General features: G+C 41.3%; 1 long non-coding RNA gene and 1 other non-coding gene across 2 annotated transcripts; both read right to left on the reverse strand.

Moving 5' to 3' along the window:
• Positions 1–275: 275 nt before the first annotated feature.
• Positions 276–346, reverse strand: TRNAD-GUC (transfer RNA aspartic acid (anticodon GUC)). Its single transcript has one exon. It is a non-coding gene; the product is annotated as a tRNA-Asp (tRNA).
• Positions 347–619: 273 nt separating this feature from the next.
• Positions 620–11284, reverse strand: LOC138351361 (uncharacterized). The gene is made up of 2 exons (XR_011222453.1): positions 11099–11284; positions 620–2295 (listed from the first exon to the last, which is right to left on the reverse strand). It is a non-coding gene; the product is annotated as an uncharacterized lncRNA (long non-coding RNA).
• Between the last annotated feature and the right edge of the window lie 6987 nt (positions 11285–18271).

The raw sequence follows: 18271 nt of genomic DNA on the forward strand, positions 1-18271 counted from the left end.
GCTCTGGCTCTTTGGTCCCGCCTCTCAACCGTCAATTCACAGGTGTACAGATTCCTGAGCCTATTGGGCTCTATCATATCTACACTTGAAACTGTGTATGGAGTCAGCCTCCACCACATCACTTCCTAATGCATTTCATTTGTCAACCACTCTGACACTAAAAAAGTTCTTTCTGATATCTCTGTGGCTCATTTGGGCGCTCAGTTTCCACCTGTGTCCCCTTGTGCGTGTGCCCCTTGTGTTAAATAGCCTCTCTTTATCTACCCTATCAAATGTGCATCGGCCGGGAATCGAACCCGGGCCTCCCGCGTGACAGGCGAGAATTCTACCACTGAACCATCGATGTGTGTGTGTGTGTGTGTGTGTGTGTGTGTGTGTGTGTGTGTGTGTGTGTGTGTGTGTGTGTGTGTGTGTGTGTGTGTGTGTGTGTGTGTGTGTGTGTGTGTATGTGTGTGTGTGTGTGTGTGTGTGTGTGTGTGTGTGTGTGTGTGTGTGTGTGTGTGTGTGTGTGTGTGTGTGTGTGTGTGTGTGTGTGTGTGTGTGTGTGTGTGTGTGTGTGTATGTGTGTGTGTGTATGTGAGGGGGGGGACTTCAGGAAAGTTATTAATAATTTTCAGAATTGATTTTGGATATTTTATTAATAAAATTAGTTTAATTGGTTATTACATAATGGACTCATAAACAACGACAATTACATACCAATATTTCATCTTAGGCTGGTTGACGTGACCATTATAACATGAGTAAATTTAACAATACTACAATAGTTTTTTAATTACTTTATAACTGTTCGAATTATTTCACAGAAGCCAAACATGTGTGCTAGTATATATAAACATGCAAGTATATATAAAACATGTGTGCAAGTATATATAAACATGCTAGTATATATAAACATGCAAGTATATATAAACATTAGTAAGCTACACAATATGTATGGAGACTAAACCACACACCAGAAGATGAGGAGACGTCATCTCCTCATCTTCTGGTGTGTGGTTTACTCTTCATATCTTCAGCCACGATATTGTGACTCATCGTCTGCAATATGTATGGATTATGTTTGGATAAAAATAAAGTAATTACGAATTAACAACAACTTTAAAAAGAGACGTATATTCGTATATTATATATACGAATCATCCTATAGGAGGAGAGTTGCAACATTGGTCTATATTTAATTTCAGTTTTCCTGTGTGGCAGCCGCATATTTTCTCTGGGCTCGAACTTGCTATTACTGATCACCAGTTCGTCACTACTAATTCTCCCACGACTTCTCTAGAAGAATTGTAACTTGGAAATCCAAGGGTTGGCAAGCTATCTGAACTTCTAACCAGTTTTACACAATTCCTGGGAACTCCCCCGGATGGAGCAGATATGATTTATTTGTCCATAAACAACTTCTTCTTTACTTCATCATAAAATAACAGTTTTATTGCATATGCAATAATAGTGATAACAATAATAAGCTAATTTCTCAGCAGTTTCCTCCCTCGTCCATGGACTGGGACAGATTCCCTTTTTCCCACCAGACCTGTGTTTTCTGCACCTATTTATTGAGTCGCTGTTGGCCTCATAGTGATTTACTGGCTCAATGGTCGACATTTCGTACAAAGACTCACACATGTCATCAGATATAACAAAACAAAATTCAACATCATGACCATTGAAATTTTCTGCGCCGTCTAACCTGCGCGCGTCGGTAAGGAAATAATCTTCTCCACTGTTGGGATCTCTGTACCAGGGTCCTCCGAACCTGTGCGGGTCATAGCGCTCCAGGGGAAGGTCTTGAGTTGTTATCAGGAGTCTCGAGGCACTTTTAGTTCTAAATTCAACAACTTCAACGAAATAGATGTTGAAATTATGTAGCATCTTCAGTAAATGCCAGAAATTGGCCTTAAGGCTCACATTTCCATACCAGTTATTCTGCCCATTATCTGGGACGTCAATACCATACCAGAGGCCCTTCAAGCCAGGAAGATATGGCAAGCCAGGTAGATTTTTCGTCAGATGTGTGTGTGTTCTTTCTGTTAAGGCATTTGGAATCATTTGTTCCTTCCTCCACACTTCATCAAAATCGTCCCAGTGCATAGTTCTTACTACATTTTCAAAAGAACAATATGAATTCGTGCTATCACGTGCGAGCGAGTAAAGAGAAGATGGTTTCCAGCAGGTGTAGGATGGGTAGCTATCACGAACCTCACAGAGAATCTTGTCCTTAAATTCCGCCATTATTATTTTCAATCTTATTGAATGATGTTTCAACTGACTGGGTTAATACCACGTTCTCCTGATCTGGAAACAAAATAATAAAAGTTATAAAGTTACTCATACTTGCACAAATATTAGAAATTATTTTATTAAGTTTATTACTTTTTCAATCGAACATATGAGGAAGATGAGAATAAAGGCCACTACAGAAGGTCTATCGGCCTATACGAGGCATCAAGTATTTATGATCACACAAACTCATTCATATATTTGTCTAATCTATGCTTGAAGTAATCCAACGATTCCGCGTCTTTTAAATAATAATAATAATAATAATAATAAATATAATAATAATAATAATAATAATAATAATAACATATTTAGGTTAAAGTACATACATGCAAAACGAGTTACAAGCAGAATATTGGATTTCTAGATAGAGTTAGAAAGTTAGTTATAGCTAGAGTTAATATGGTTAAAGCCACTAATGCACATAGCGTTTCGGGCAAGATGTGGGGAAAAAACTTGAAATCAAAACTTAAAACATTGAGATCAAAAGCATGAAATGAACTGAAGTAGATAAAAATAATGACAATAATTACATGTTGAATGGAACAGCAGAAATTGCAACAGAACAGCAGATAGTAATTTTAACTAAATAAACAGATGTACTTAAATTTTCTTTCTTTAAATTTATACATGACAAGTATCAGCAGTTTTAAAAGTTAGTTATTAATCATTACAAGTTAATAATTATTCATTAAGCAGTAATATTTGATAATAGCAAGACATGGGTTGACATTTAGGAGGTAGGGTAGGTTACATGGAGTTGATTACGTAGTACTTAGTTTTTCTAATAAACTGACTGAGAGATGGACAGTTTTTGATATGATTGAGAAGGTCATTTCACATTTGGGACCCATGGTTTACAAAGCATTATAAGTTTCGTTAGGTCGCTCTCTTGATATATCAAATAGATACTTAATTCTAGTGTGGGGCCCATGGATTCTGTTAGTTTATACAATGCCTAAAGCGTTTAAGGTCAAGATTGGTATTAAATTACAGTATATATATATATATATATATATATATATATATATATACAAACAAGCCTGAATGGTCCCCATGACTATATGCGACTGAAAACTCACACCCCAGAAGTGACTCGAACCCATACTGCCAGGAGCAACGCAACTGGTATGTACAGGGACGCCTTAATCCGCTTGACCATCACGACCGGACATAAGGAAGTGATAGCCGAAGCTATTTGAACCACTCCCCCGCCGGCACTCGGATGGTAATCTTGGGCATAGCATTTTATCAAATCACCTAATTCTTTGGGGCACACGTGAGGAACACAAATGCAAACAAGCCTGAATGGTCCCCAGGACTATATGCGACTGAAAACTCACCCCAGAAGTGACTCGAACCCATACTGCATATATATCGCATATAGTCCTGGGGACCACAATGCCTTGGGGACTGTAAGCCTCAAAAAACTCAGTATATAGGCAAGACATCAACATCTCTTTCCAGGCGTTTAACGATGCATAAGCAACAGGGCTCCATTAAGGAACATATAGTCTCTTCCCCCAACCAAACCATCACCAGAGAAATCTTAGCTAACAACACAGAAATCATCGATAGATACAGCGATAGCAGGCGGCTTGACGTCTGCGAGGCACTACACATCAAGAAGTCAACACCAGCAATCAACAGACAATTAATGCACAACTATATTCTACCCACTTCAAGACTCCGCTCCAATATAGAAGCCACAAGAAATATGGGCCAATAAAAATAGGCCTTCTGCAGTTACCTACCTTTAATACCCATTGTTTCGTGTCCTGTCTTGTGTTAAAAGTTTATTTTCACCTCATCCAAAACTATTGTAACATGTCACCTCACCCAAATGTAGGTATAAAAACCCGAAGATGTTTAAGATCTATTTAGTTAAAGTTGTATGTGTGTGTGTAAACTAAAGTCTTTGAAAATGTAATAAGTTTTACGAAACGCGCTCAAGTGTCGCGTCAGACTAGAAATAAAAATCACTACACATTAAGAAGTCAACACCAGAAATCAACAGCCAATTAATGCACAACTATATTCTACCCACCTCAAGACTCCACTCCAATATAGAAGCATCAAGAAATATGGACCAATAGGCTTTCTACAATCACTTCCATTCAATACCCATAGTTTCGTGTTCTGTCTTGTGTTGATGAATTTAATACCCTAATAATACCACCTCACCCCATCCACCTCACTCAAATGTAAATATAAACAAATCGGAGATGTGTAAGTTCTATTCAGTTGTGTATGTGTAAACTAAAGTCTTTGAAAATGTAATAAGTTTTACGAAACGCGCTCAAGTGTCGCGTCAGACTAGAAATAAAAATGAATTTTGGAGAATTGATTTTTGAATTACCACCAGCAGTGAAAAGAAATGTACGAAAGATTGAGAAAATTCGTGTTAGAATTATTAATCTTACTTACTATATATATATATATATATATATATATATATATATATATATATATATATATATATATATATATATAATATATATATATATATATATATATATAGTAAGTAAGATTAATAATTCTAACACGAATTTTCTCAATCTTTCGTACATTTCTTTTCACTGCTGGTGGTAATTCAAAAATCAATTCTCCAAAATTCATTTTTATTTCTAGTCTGACGCGACACTTGAGCGCGTTTCGTAAAACTTATTACATTTTCAAAGACTTTAGTTAAGACTTTAGTTTACATATATATATATATACATATATATATATATATATATATATATATATATATATATATATATATATATATATATATATATATATATATATATATATATATATATATATATATATATATATATATATATATATATATATATATATATATATATACATATATATATATACATATATATATATACATATATATATATATATATATATATATATATATATATATATATATATATATATATATATATATATATATATATATATATATATATATATATATATATATATATATATATATATATATCATTTCATATATATATATATATATATATATATATATATATATATCATTTCATATATATATATATATATATATATATATATATATATATATATATATATATATATATATATATATATATATATATATATATATATATATATATATCATTTCATATATATATATATATATATATATATATATATATATATATATATATATATATATATATATATATATATATATATATATATATATATATATATATATATATATATATATATATATATATATATATATATATATATATATATATATATATATATATATATATATATGTCGTACCTAGTAGCCAGAACGCACTTCTCAGCCTACTATGCAAGGCCCAATTTGCCTAATAAGCCAAGTTTTCATGAATTATTTGTTTTTCGACTACCTAACCTACCTAACCTAACCTAACCTAATTTTTTCGGCTACCTAACCTAACCTAACCTATAAAGATAGGTTAGGTTAGGTTAGGTAGGGTTGGTTAGGTTTGGTCATATATCTACGTTAATTTAAACTCCAATAAAAAAAAATTGACCTCATACATAATGAAATGGTTAGCTTTATCATTTCATAAGAACAAAAATAGAGAAATTATATTAATTCAGGAAAACTTGGCTTATTAGGCAAATCGGGCCTTGCATAGTAGGCCGATAAGTGCGTTCTGGCTATTAGGTACGACATATATATATATATATATATATATATATATATATATATATATATATATAGACGGCCCTGGCCGTCCCCGCGGCCCGGTCGTCGACCAGGCCTCCAGACCTCTTTCTTCCTTCCCTCCCTTCCTTCCGACCAGACCTTCCCTACTCTTCACTCCTCACCACCATCCCTACCCTTTACCACCTTCCCTACCCTTCACCACCTTCCCTACCCTTCACCACCTTCACTACCCTTCACCACCTTCCCTACCCTTCACCACCTTCCCTACCCTTATCTTGAGGTTATCTTGAGATGATTTCGGGGCTTTAGTGTCCCCGCGGCCCAGTCCTCGACCAGGCCTCCACCCCCAGGAAGCAGCCCGTGACAGCTGACTAACACCCAGGTACCTATTTACTGCTAGGTAACAAGGGCATAGGGTGAAAGAAACTCTGCCCATTGTTTCTCGCCGGCGCCTGGGATCGAACCCAGGACCACAGGATCACAAGTCCAGCGTGCTGTCCGCTCGGCCGACCGGCTCCCTACCCTTCACCACCTTCCCTACCCTTCACCACCTTCCCTACCCTTCACCACCTTCCCTACCCTTCACCACCTTCCCTACTCTTCACCACCTTCCCTACTCTTCACCACCTTCCCTACCCTTCACCACCTTCCCTACCCTTCACCATCTTCCCTACCCTTCACCATCTTCCCTACCCTTCACCATCTTCCCTACCCTTCACCATCTTCCCTACCCTTCACCACCTTCCCTACCCTTCACCACCTTCCCTACCCTTCACCATCTTCCCTACCCTTCACCACCTTCCCTACCCTTCAACACCTTCCCTACCCTTCACCATCTTCCCTACCCTTCACCATCTTCCCTACCCTTCACCACCTTCCCTACCCTTCACCATCTTCCCTACCCTTCACCATCTTCCCTACCCTTCACCACCTTCCCTACCCTTCAACACCTTCCCTACCCTTCACCATCTTCCCTACCCTTCACCATCTTCCCTACCCTTCACCACCTTCCCTACCCTTCAACACCTTCCCTACCCTTCACCATCTTCCCTACCCTTCACCATCTTCCCTACCCTTCACCACCTTCCCTACCCTTCAACACCTTCCCTACCCTTCACCACATTGCCTACCCTCACCACCTTCCCTACACTTCCCCATATTCCCTACTCTTTACCATCCTCCCTACCCTTCACCACCTTCCTTATCCTTCACCACCTTTCCTACCCCTCACTACCTCCCTTACCATTCACTTACCCTTTACCACCTCCCCTACCCTTCACTAACTTCCCTACCCTTCACCACCTTCCCTACCCTTCACTAACTTCCCTACCCTTCACCACCTTCCCTACCCTTCACCACCTCCCCTACCCTTCACTAACTTCCCTACCCTTCACCACCTTCCCTACCCTTCACCACCTTCCCTACCCTTCACCACCTCCCCTACCCTTCACCACCTTCCTTATCCTTCACCACCTTTCCTACCCCTCACTACCTCCCTTACCATTCACTTACCCTTTACCACCTCCCCTACCCTTCACTAACTTCCCTACCCTTCACCACCTTCCCTACCCTTCACCACCTTCCCTACCCTTCACCACCTTCCCTACCCTTCACCACCTTCCCTATCCTGCACCATCCCTACACTTCACCACCTTCCCTACCCTTCACCACCTCCCCTACCCTTCACCACCTTCCCTACCCTTCACCACCTCCCCTACCCTGTGGAGCCGAGCGGACAACACGCTGGACTTGTGATCCTGTGGTCCTGGGTTCAATCCCAGGCGCCGGCGAGAAACAGTTTCTTTCACCCTATGCCCCTGTTACCTAGCGGTAAAATAGGTACCTGGGTGTTAGTCAGCTGTCACGGGCTGCTTCCTGGGGGTGGAGGCCTGGTCGAGGACCGGGCCGCGGGGACACTAAAAGCCCCGAAATCATCTCAAGATAACCTCAAGATAACCCTTCACCACCTTCCCTACCCTTCACCACCTCCCCTACCCTTCACCACCTCCCGTACCCTTCACCACCTTCCCTACCCTTCACCACCTCCCGTACCCTTCACCACCTCCCCTACCCTTCACCACCTCCCCTACCCTTCACCACCTCCCCTACCCTTCACCACCTCCCCTACCCTTCACCACCTCCCCTACCCTTCACCACCTTCCTTACCCTTCACCACCTTCCCTACCCTTCACCACCTCCCCTACCCTTCATCACCTCCCCTACCCTTCACCACCTCCCCTACCCTTCACCTTCCCTACACTTCACTATATTCCCTTCCTTTACGAGCTCCTTTACCCTTCACCGCCATTCTGTTCAAAATAAAATGTCCAATGCAACTTAGAGAGGAAAGAGTCTGGTCGTAACGAGATAGATAAACAAATTAAGTTGACTTGGAATGTTGACAAATTATGTTGGGGCCGAATGAAAGCATTCAAAATGAAGCCATGACAATCATTCTTGGAGTTACAAGAACTGCCAAAACGTCTAATCTACGAGAGGAGTTGTCCCTTCCCAGTGTTAAAAGCAGAATTAAGGAGCTGAATGCTAAGCTTGCAATTAGAATAGCCAGAGATCCCCATTACAATGATAATGCTATTTTCAGGGGGAAACAGGAGAAGCAAAAAATGGCATCACAGATCAGTCTGCTACCTCGAAGAGCTTCACCTGCTTGAGCAAGCCCGTGAGCTCCTGCCTGTAGAGAGGTTACCTCCCTGGGAAGATGACTCATGCAAGATCATCATCAATGAAATGGCAATGAAAAAATCCAACATGTTACCACAAGAAATGAGGCACAAGTATCTCGAGGAAATTTATAAAGAAGCCGGAGATGAACTAGATCAAATCTACACTGACGGGTCATCTAATCCTGTCAATGGCAGGGCTGGTGCAGCGTACACGGTAATCAAGGATAATACTTTCCAACAGAGAAATGAAGAAAAAGCGTGTACTGAGAACTGTGCCTCTTACTATGCCAGGGAGCCGGTCGGCCGAGCGGACAGCACGCTGGACTTGTGATCCTGTGGTCCCGGGTTCGATCCTGGCGCCGGCGAGAAACAATGGGCAGAGTTTCATTTACCCTATGCCCCTGTTACCTAGCAGTAAAATAGGTACCTAGGTGTTAGTCAGCTGTCACGGGCTGCTTCCTGGGGGTGGAGGCATGGTCGAGGACCGGGCGGCGGGGAAAAAGCCCTAAAAAGCCCCGAAATCATCTCAAGATAACCTCTTCATCGCAAGCAGAGCTAACTGCCATTGTTATGGCGTTAAGGTTTCTTTAACGGAACACTAATGGTGCAGTGATTTGCACTGATTCAAAAGCAGCACTGCAAAGCCTAAGTAAAAATCGCGCTGAAAATCTTGCATTAGTCGCTGAAATTAAGAGAGCTGTGAGAGTACTTACCAATCAGGAAGGAGTCATCAAGTTTCTGTGGATCCCCTCCCATGTTGGGATATGTGGGAATGACCGAGCAGATGTGCTGGTTGCTGAAGGCGCTGAAGGAGACCATATTGAATACTTCATACCCAAGACTCTACTACAAATTTAGAGGTATTGTCAGGCAACATCACCGTGACAAGGTAACTGAGGAAAGGAGGAAAGAAGCACAAACCAGTGAATCTGTACGATGGTACAACATGGTTGCAGCTGGCAGTCCCAATCTGCTGCAAGACTGCAGCTGGCAGTCCCAATCATTATGGACGAATAGGAGGAGGACGCGGGAGAGAATCAGTAATAGCGAGAATCCGTCTGGGATACAAATATCCATGGAGATACGGAATGGAAACGACTGTTGATCAGCGAAGTTGCAGAATTTGTGATGAGAGTGACGGACACCGCCTTGAACACTATCTACGTGAATGTGAACACCTGAGAGACATTAGAAATATGTGTAGAATAATAAACCCCACATTGTTTGAGTTAGGAAAACACTATTTGTCAAATATTGATACTGTTCTTAAAAGATTCCCCCATTTTGCACCCGCAAGATAACGTAAGCTTTTAAGGGTTGACAGATGTTAATCTTCTTGTCTGAGGAGCTGTTTACTTGAGACAGTAAAGCAAGTCCCAGCTGTGTCTGGGTACAAGTGACAGGATGAACAACCCAGCGGGTTTTCTTCCTTTTGGGGAGTGTTGTACATGCTGCTATGGCGGTGTGTCCACTCACAAGATCAGTGGCGCTGCCCAATAAACTCGCTCCTCGGGGCAAAAAAAAAAAAAAAAAAAAAAATTATATTAGGAAGTCTGGTTCCAAATCCACGCACTGAAATACAGCCTTGCGTGACCAGGAGGCATAGCAGCCAGTGCTCTCCTTCTATATACACGAGGGACAACTCTCTCCCTCTATATACACGAGGGACAACTCTCTCCCTCTATATACACGAGGGACAACACTCTCCCTCTATATACACGAGGGACAACACTCTCCCTCTATATACACGAGGGACAACACTCTCCCTTTATATACACGAGGGACAACACTCTCCCTCTATATACACGAGGGACAACACTATCCCTCTATATACACGAGGGACAACACTCTCCCTCTATATACACGAGGGACAACACTCTCCCTCTATATACACGAGGGACAACACTCTCCCTCTATATACACGAGGGACAACTCTCCCTCTATATACACGAGGGACAACTCTCCCTCTATATACACGAGGGACAGCACTCCCTCTATATACACGAGGGACAGCACTCTCCCTCTATATAGACGAGGGACAACATTCCCTCTATATACATGAGGGACAATTAACATTCTCCCTCTATATACACGAGGAACAACTCTCCCTCTATATACACGAGGGAGAAGCCTAGCCGACCTCTCACCGTGGTCAAAAGAGAACATGATAAACACCACAGGATAACTGGTAGCTGTTAACTGATACGTGTCCAACTGTGTTGTGATTCATACCTCGAACTGCGAGCAGCGGCGTCAACAGCCTGGTTGACCAGACCGCCAACCAAGAGACCGTACCGCGGGACATTGATCCCCGGAACCAACACAGATAAAGGCAAGTAGGCGGTGCATACAGACCTCACCTCTCCGTATAGGTAAGTATTATACACTAGTAGAATCACCAATTGTCATTTTTTTTTTGTAAATTACAACTTACTTATAAAGAAAACTTGTGCGGTCAACGGGATGAAGAACTTTCTGTTGCGGCGACGAAGCCAGACGACGGAGAGTGAGAGTGACGCGGGATCCTCGCCGTGCAGCGCCCAGGCTCAGACTGAGCCCAGAAGCAGACTCGGGACATATATATCGTATGGTCTTGCGAAACATGGTGCAATACCCGATGCTCGCTTCTTTAATGCTTGCTGCAATATTATGATGGCTAGACTGGCATTATCTGTGTGAGCAGTTAGCTAATTATTGATAAAGTTTCGTTGAATGGTAAATACATTTATAGTCCCATTATCATTATGCTATTTTGAACAGGTTCCGACAGGTTGTTGTGTGTATCTGGGTACTGGGGTCTAGGGTCCGTGGGCTGGGTGCTGGTCTGGGGGCTGGGGGCTGGTCTGGGGGCTGGGTGCTGGTCTGGGGGCTGGGTGCTGGTCTGGGGGCTGGGTGCTGGTCTGGGGGCTGGGTGCTGGTCTGGGGGCTGGGTGCTGGGCTGGGGGCTGGGTGCTGGGCTGGGGGCTGGTCTGGGGGCTGGGGTATGGGATGTTAGAGGAGGGGGGGGGGAGAGTGGGAGGGACGATGGTAGTCATGTAGAGAGAGTTGGTACTTACCTATCAGTACTTGCGTATCAGTGCTTACCTACCAGTATTTACCAATCAAAACATACCTATAAGTACATGTCCAATCAGTACTTACCTATCCTATCAGTACTTACTAATCAGTAAATACCTATAAGTACTTATTCAATCAGTACTTACTCTATCAGTACTTACCTATTCTATCAGTTTATACCCTATCAGTACTTACCTATCAGTATTTACCCTATTAGAACTTACCTATTAGTACTTACCGTATTAGTACTTACCTATCAGTACTTCAGTAACCCAGTAACCCGCAGAGAAGCGAGGGAAACAACTCTGGGTCACGTGATGTGGCTGTAGGTTTAAGGCGTAAGAGATACCATTAATTAAGCTCATACTACCATTAACTATAGTTAACGCGATAGGAAGTTCAAATAGTTTCTATCGGGGAATTATTGTTAATTAAATAGTGAGCTTGAAATTACGTAACGGTATTGTGTATGAGTGAATGACTCAACGCTCTGAAGGAAACATCAATTAATATCTCTCAAAAGAGGAAGCAGATTGAGAGCAGATTGAGAGTAAGTACTTGGACAAGTATATGAGTGGGATTGGGTGGTTATAGAATAGGAGCTGCCTCGTATGGGCCAATAGGCCTTCTGCAGTTACCTTTGTTCTTATGTTCTTAATTAAGTTTTCTTTTCGTTTAGACGTTCAGAATAAATTACCATCCTGGTCATGTTCGAGGCTGATTATAAAAACGTTGTGATTTTGTTTCTTGTTTTATGTGTTTGATTACTTGTTCCAAAGATTTTGTTAATCTCGATCAACATTCTTGGGTCAAGGCTAGAACTGTGTATTAGTCTTTCAGACGTATTTCAGTACCATCATCAGTTCAGACAGGGCATTAAGGGTTCAGGGAGTGCATAGCCAACGGGACCCTCCAGTAACACGGATTTCAGAGAAGCAGGTTGAAGCCGCTCTTGCAGAATTATAAATTACAATGTCCAATCTCTCTTCTAATGAAGAGAAATTTTAAATTCCGAGACAGATTCATGTCATCCAAGTGGACAGCACGGTTCAGGAGACAGGTGGCGATCCCCAAGTTGTAGATGGTGGGGTCACATTAGGTCACACCAGTAGTGAGAAAAGACTCATAACGCTGCCGTTTTGTTTTTTTCCGACGGCAGCGTTATGAGTCGTGTGTTTTTCGTTATCCCGCTTCAAGTTGAAGTATGTTTATTGAGATAAGCAATAAATACTTCTCAAAGGGATAGAGTAGCTTAGGCTATTTCTACCCCCCTTGTTATCCCGCTGACCCTTGCACAGACATCGCTAATGGTCAATGACGTCACCCAGTCTTCATCTCCCTTGTATAAGCCCATTTTCTGTTGTGGTGTATTTATTCCCAACCCATACTTATCTAGAAGTTATATATTTATAGTGTCTTGCCAAGGATCGTTTATTGAGCATAGAAATGAATAAAATCCACTGTCTCTTATTCGTATGAAACAAGGGAGAGCAGCACAGAGCATGAACTATCATGTATCTTCATCCCTGTTAACGAACCAGTATTTACCCAGGTCATTTTCCTAAATTTAAAACTAATCCAATTTATACCCATTGTTTCGTGTTCTGTCTCGTGTTTGAGACAAACAAACAAACCATCCTAACCTAACTTATTATATAACAAACAAATGCCTTCTACGTACCAGTTGTTGTTGTTTTAGTGACGTCACAAAAAGCGACCTCAGTATAGGGGTAGGGTATTAGCTCGCATTACCATATAAGTGTTAAGGCTCCCCCACAGTTAGCTTAGTTCATTTATTATGCACCCCATACCCATCTTGTGGGCGGTAGTGGAAAGGGTTACAGAGGCACATAATGGGCTCAGGGACTGAACCCCACAATTCATTTAGCTAAGCAAGTTACAATCTTGATGAGCTAGTTACAAAATTCAGTATAAGTCGTCACATCAACAATGGGTTCGAGATCGACCACAAGTACAGTTTCTAAATTAAACAATTGACATATGTGGAGAGCTAGAGTCACAATTGATATGTTTGTCCTGCACACCGCCCCCCCCCCCCCCCCACCCCACCCCAATCCAGTGGGCAGCGGTGGATAGGGTATAATCACTCTTAGTTACTGCCTACAGGCCCCGCAGCAACCTGACTGTTCAAACTATGCGTGACGTCACCAGATAGGCAATGCGGCGTTGGCATTCTACTTGCATATGTACTGTATTTGATGTTATTATTCAAAAGTGGCTAGACTATCTATCCCCACCTAACCTAATCAGAGGTTCAAGAATATACATTGTATAGGTTTTTTATTATTTTATTAGTGATAAAAGATTACATTCTGGTCTTAACAGAAAAATCGCAATGGGGAACAAGCATAATATTTCAGATGTCGGTCATATCAATCCAAGATCTTGGTAATTTCACTAGAGAGACTAGTTCCTCTGCCACATCAAATCTGGAACAATGAATAAAACCATATGAGCAACCAGAATCATAATAATAATAATAATAATAATAATAATTCAGCAATAATATGAAAGACAATATATGGCATACATCTAGAAAGACATATTTACAGCCCAGTAATATGAGGATTCATCACACAGCGATAGACATTTATCCTCTCCATCTATGCAAAATGTCTTTTTGCAGTTATGCATTACAAAATTAGAATATGCAAATTGAATTATCTTCCTATCATTCATATTATATTACCCATATTCAAATAAAGTTTCAAATTTATGTAGTGCGGCTCTCAGGTTTAGGCGCATAAGAATGAAAGTGCAGAAGGCCTATTAGCCCATATGAGGCAGCTCCTATATATATCCACCCAATCTCATTCATATATATGTCCAACCTATGCTTATAACAATCAAGGGAACCCCCTCACTTCCAATTTTAGTTTACAATAATAATTTATTATTATTGTAAACTCGTAATTGTTTGTAATTGTATTATTATTGTAAAATATTGTAATTTATTATAATTGTTTATAATAAATAGCGCACATTCTAGTTTTATACGCAACAGCAATTATAAAACGCTGTAGCTAGATATCGTACAATAATCCGCGAGTAGTTACCGTACATCTGGCAACTCAGTGGATTTGTAGCTGTATTCATAGGCTAGTCAACTGTCCTCACAACTGTCAGGAAAGTTACCACAGGGATAACTGGCTTGTGGCGGCCAAGTGTTCATAGCGACGTCGCTTTTTGATCCTTCGACGTCGGCTCTTCCTATCATTGTGAAGCAGAATTCACCAAGCGTTGGATTGTTCACCCACCAATAGGGAACGTGAGCTGGGTTTAGAACGTCGTGAGACAGGTTAGTTTTACCCTACTGTTAAACGGGGCTTACAGGCTTAAATTTTGCCAACTTTAATTAAATCTAGCTTTGGATATGTCAGGTGAGGTTGTATAGGGTAGGATGTATAATATCTTAGGGCTAATGAACTAGAACGTTCACAGTGAGAGGTTGTGTTAGCTGGAGCTCCGATTGTAGTGACATTATTAAGCAATAATGGAAGGATTAGTGAAGGAATTGATGAATCTAGTTGGAACTCTGAGAGCAGAGATGGACTCCCTACGGGAGGAGGTATGACAGCTGAAACATCGAGAAGAAACGAAGGAGGAGACCAATATTAATTAATTTCCCTACCGATTTTCGTATCACCGGCAAATTTGCAAATGTTGCTACTCAAACCTGAATCTAAATCATTTATATATATTATAAACAACAGAGTCCCAGGACAGAGCCCTGAGGTACTCCACTAACAACATTATCCCACTCTGACTTAACCCCATTTATACTAACTCTCTGTTTCCTTTGGAATAGCCATGCCCTAATCCAAGTTAATATAGCACCCCCAATACCATGAGCTTCTATTTTTTTAATTAGTCTTTCATGTGGCACTGTATCAAATGCTTTGCTAAAGTCAAGGTACACAACATCACAATCCTTACCACTATCAACTGCCTCAACTATGCTGGAATAAAAAGTTAGCAAATTTGTTAAACATGAACGGCCATTTGTAAAACCATGTTGCGACTCATTTATTAATTTATGTTTTTCAAGATGGAGACGAATTGTATTTGCAATTATTGATTCAAGTAACTTTCCCACAATAGACGTTAGGCGAATTGGCCGATAATTTGACGTAAGTTGAGTAGCAACATTTGCAAATTTGCCGATGATACAAAAATCGGCAGGGAAATTAACACGGAAGAAGACTCACTACCACTTCAAATTGATCTAAATAGGGTTTTGAAATGGTCGAAGGATTGGCAGATGCAGTTTAATGCTGATAAATGTAAAGTTTTGAGGCTAGGTAATGATGATAAAGTTACAAGATACGAGCTAGATGGTGTTGAGATTGCGAAGTCGGATTGCGAAAGGGATCTGGGAGTTATGATAAGTAAGAATTTAAAACAAAAGGATCAATGCATGAATGTTCGTAATAAGGCAAATAGGACACTGGGATTTATTAATCGCAGCGTTAGTAACAAGACACCAGGTGTGGTTCTTCAGCTATATCTTGCTCTGGTTAGGTCCCATTTAGATTATGCAGTTCAGTTTTGGTCGCCTTACTATAGAATGGATATAAATTTACTTGAACGTGTCCAGCGTAGGATGACTAAGTTAATTCCCCAAATTAGAAACCTTTCATATGAAGAAAGATTAACAAAGCTTAAATTGCATTCACTGGAAAGGCGAAGAGTTAGGGGGGTGACATGATAGAGGTTTACAAGTGGATGAATGGACATAACAAAGGAGATATTAATAGGGTATTAAAAGTATCAACACAAGACAGAAAAGACTTGGGTAAATACTGGTTCGGTAACAGGGTTGTTGATTTGTGGAACCAATTACTGCGTAACGAGGTGGAGGTGAGGTTCCCTTGATTATTTCAAGCGCGGGTTCGACAAGTATATGAGTGGGATTGGGTGGTTATAGATAGGCGCTGCCTCGTATGGGCCAATAGGCCTTCTGCAGTTACCTTTGTTCTTATGTTTTTATCTCCCAGAGGGTATAGAATCGTTCCTCTCATTGTTTGCTGATGATGCAAAATTTATGAGGAGGATTGAAACAGAGGAAGATAGTAGGAGGTTACAAGATGACCTGGATGGACTAAATGTATGGTCGAACAAATGGCTACTAAAGTTCAACCCCCAGTAAATGTAAGGTAATGAAACTAGGCGGTGGAAACAAGAGGTCAGACACAGGATACAGAATAGGAGATGAAGTAATTAGTGAAACGGACAGAGATAGATCTAGGAGTTGATATCACACCAAACCTGTCTTCTGAAGCCCACATAAAAATAATTACATCTGCATCATACGCGAGGCTGGCTAACACCAGAACAGCCTTCAGGAACCTGTGTAAGGAATCTTTCAGAATCTTGTATACCACATATGTAAAACCAATCCTAGAGTATGCGACTCCAGCATGGAGCCCGTACCTTGTTAAGCACAAAATGAAGCTGGAAAAAGTTCAGAGGTATGCCACATAGCTAGTCCCAGAACTATGAGGCATGAGTTACGAGGAAAGGCTGCCTGCGTGAAATGCACCTCACGACACTGGAAGACAGAAGAGTAAGGGTAAACATGATCACTACCTACAAAATTATCAGATGAATTCTAGGCGCTCTGTCTGTCTGTCTGTCTGTCTGTTTGCCTCCTCTCCCGTTTGAGTATTTGTCTATCCGATTGTTCTCTAGATTTTTTTTTTTTTTCAGTTAAAATCGATTTGACTGTCTCTCTCTCTCTCGCTCTCTTGGGCCGCCCACAGACTCGCATTCTATCGCATGAATTCGCATGTTTTACCCGAATAAAGATGGAGAAAGCCCCTATGTTTAACTGAAAGGTGATAGGAAGAGACTTGAAGAGACTGTTTAAATACGTAGGAAAGAAATCTTTGTTGAAGGCGGTGGGTGTGTGGGCGGGCGGTGTGTGTGTGTGTGTGGGCAGGCGGTGTGTGTGTGTGGGCGGGCGGTGTGTGTGTGTGTGGGCGGGCGGTGTGTGTGTGGGCGGGCAGTGTGTGTGTGGGCGTGCGGTGTGTGTGTGTGTGGGCGGGCGGTGTATGTGTATGTGTTAGCGGGCTTGAGAGTACGGTTATTTCCCTAAGGGAGTTACCATCTCGTGGATGTGAGAGCAGCATCTTTGACATCAGGTCGGGTCAGAGACAAGAGGCGCGCTGGTGAGTGATTCAAACGATGGGGAACACCACTAATGTGTCCCCCCGTCCCCCAGGGACTGACGAGTCCACCGGCCAAGATCATGGTTAATATATTTGTGTGCTGTATGGGTTTGTGAGCCCCTTGGTGGAGCCTTAAATTGACGAGAGTAGAAATAGCCCTCTACTCTACGAGGGTAGAAATAGAAAGCTACTCTGTCCTTTTGAGATGTATTTAATTTTTCTCAATAAACCTACTTGAACTTGAAGTAGTAGGTTTTCGGGGTGCCCACCTGCCTCCACCCACGGTGGGTAGGTGGGCATGACTGGGACCTCATTACGCCGGCGCCGGTGCAGGTTTCGACTGGCTAGATACGACGATA

This window comes from Procambarus clarkii, chromosome 49, assembly GCF_040958095.1.
Source record: "Procambarus clarkii isolate CNS0578487 chromosome 49, FALCON_Pclarkii_2.0, whole genome shotgun sequence".
Lineage (NCBI taxonomy): Eukaryota > Metazoa > Arthropoda > Malacostraca > Decapoda > Cambaridae > Procambarus > Procambarus clarkii.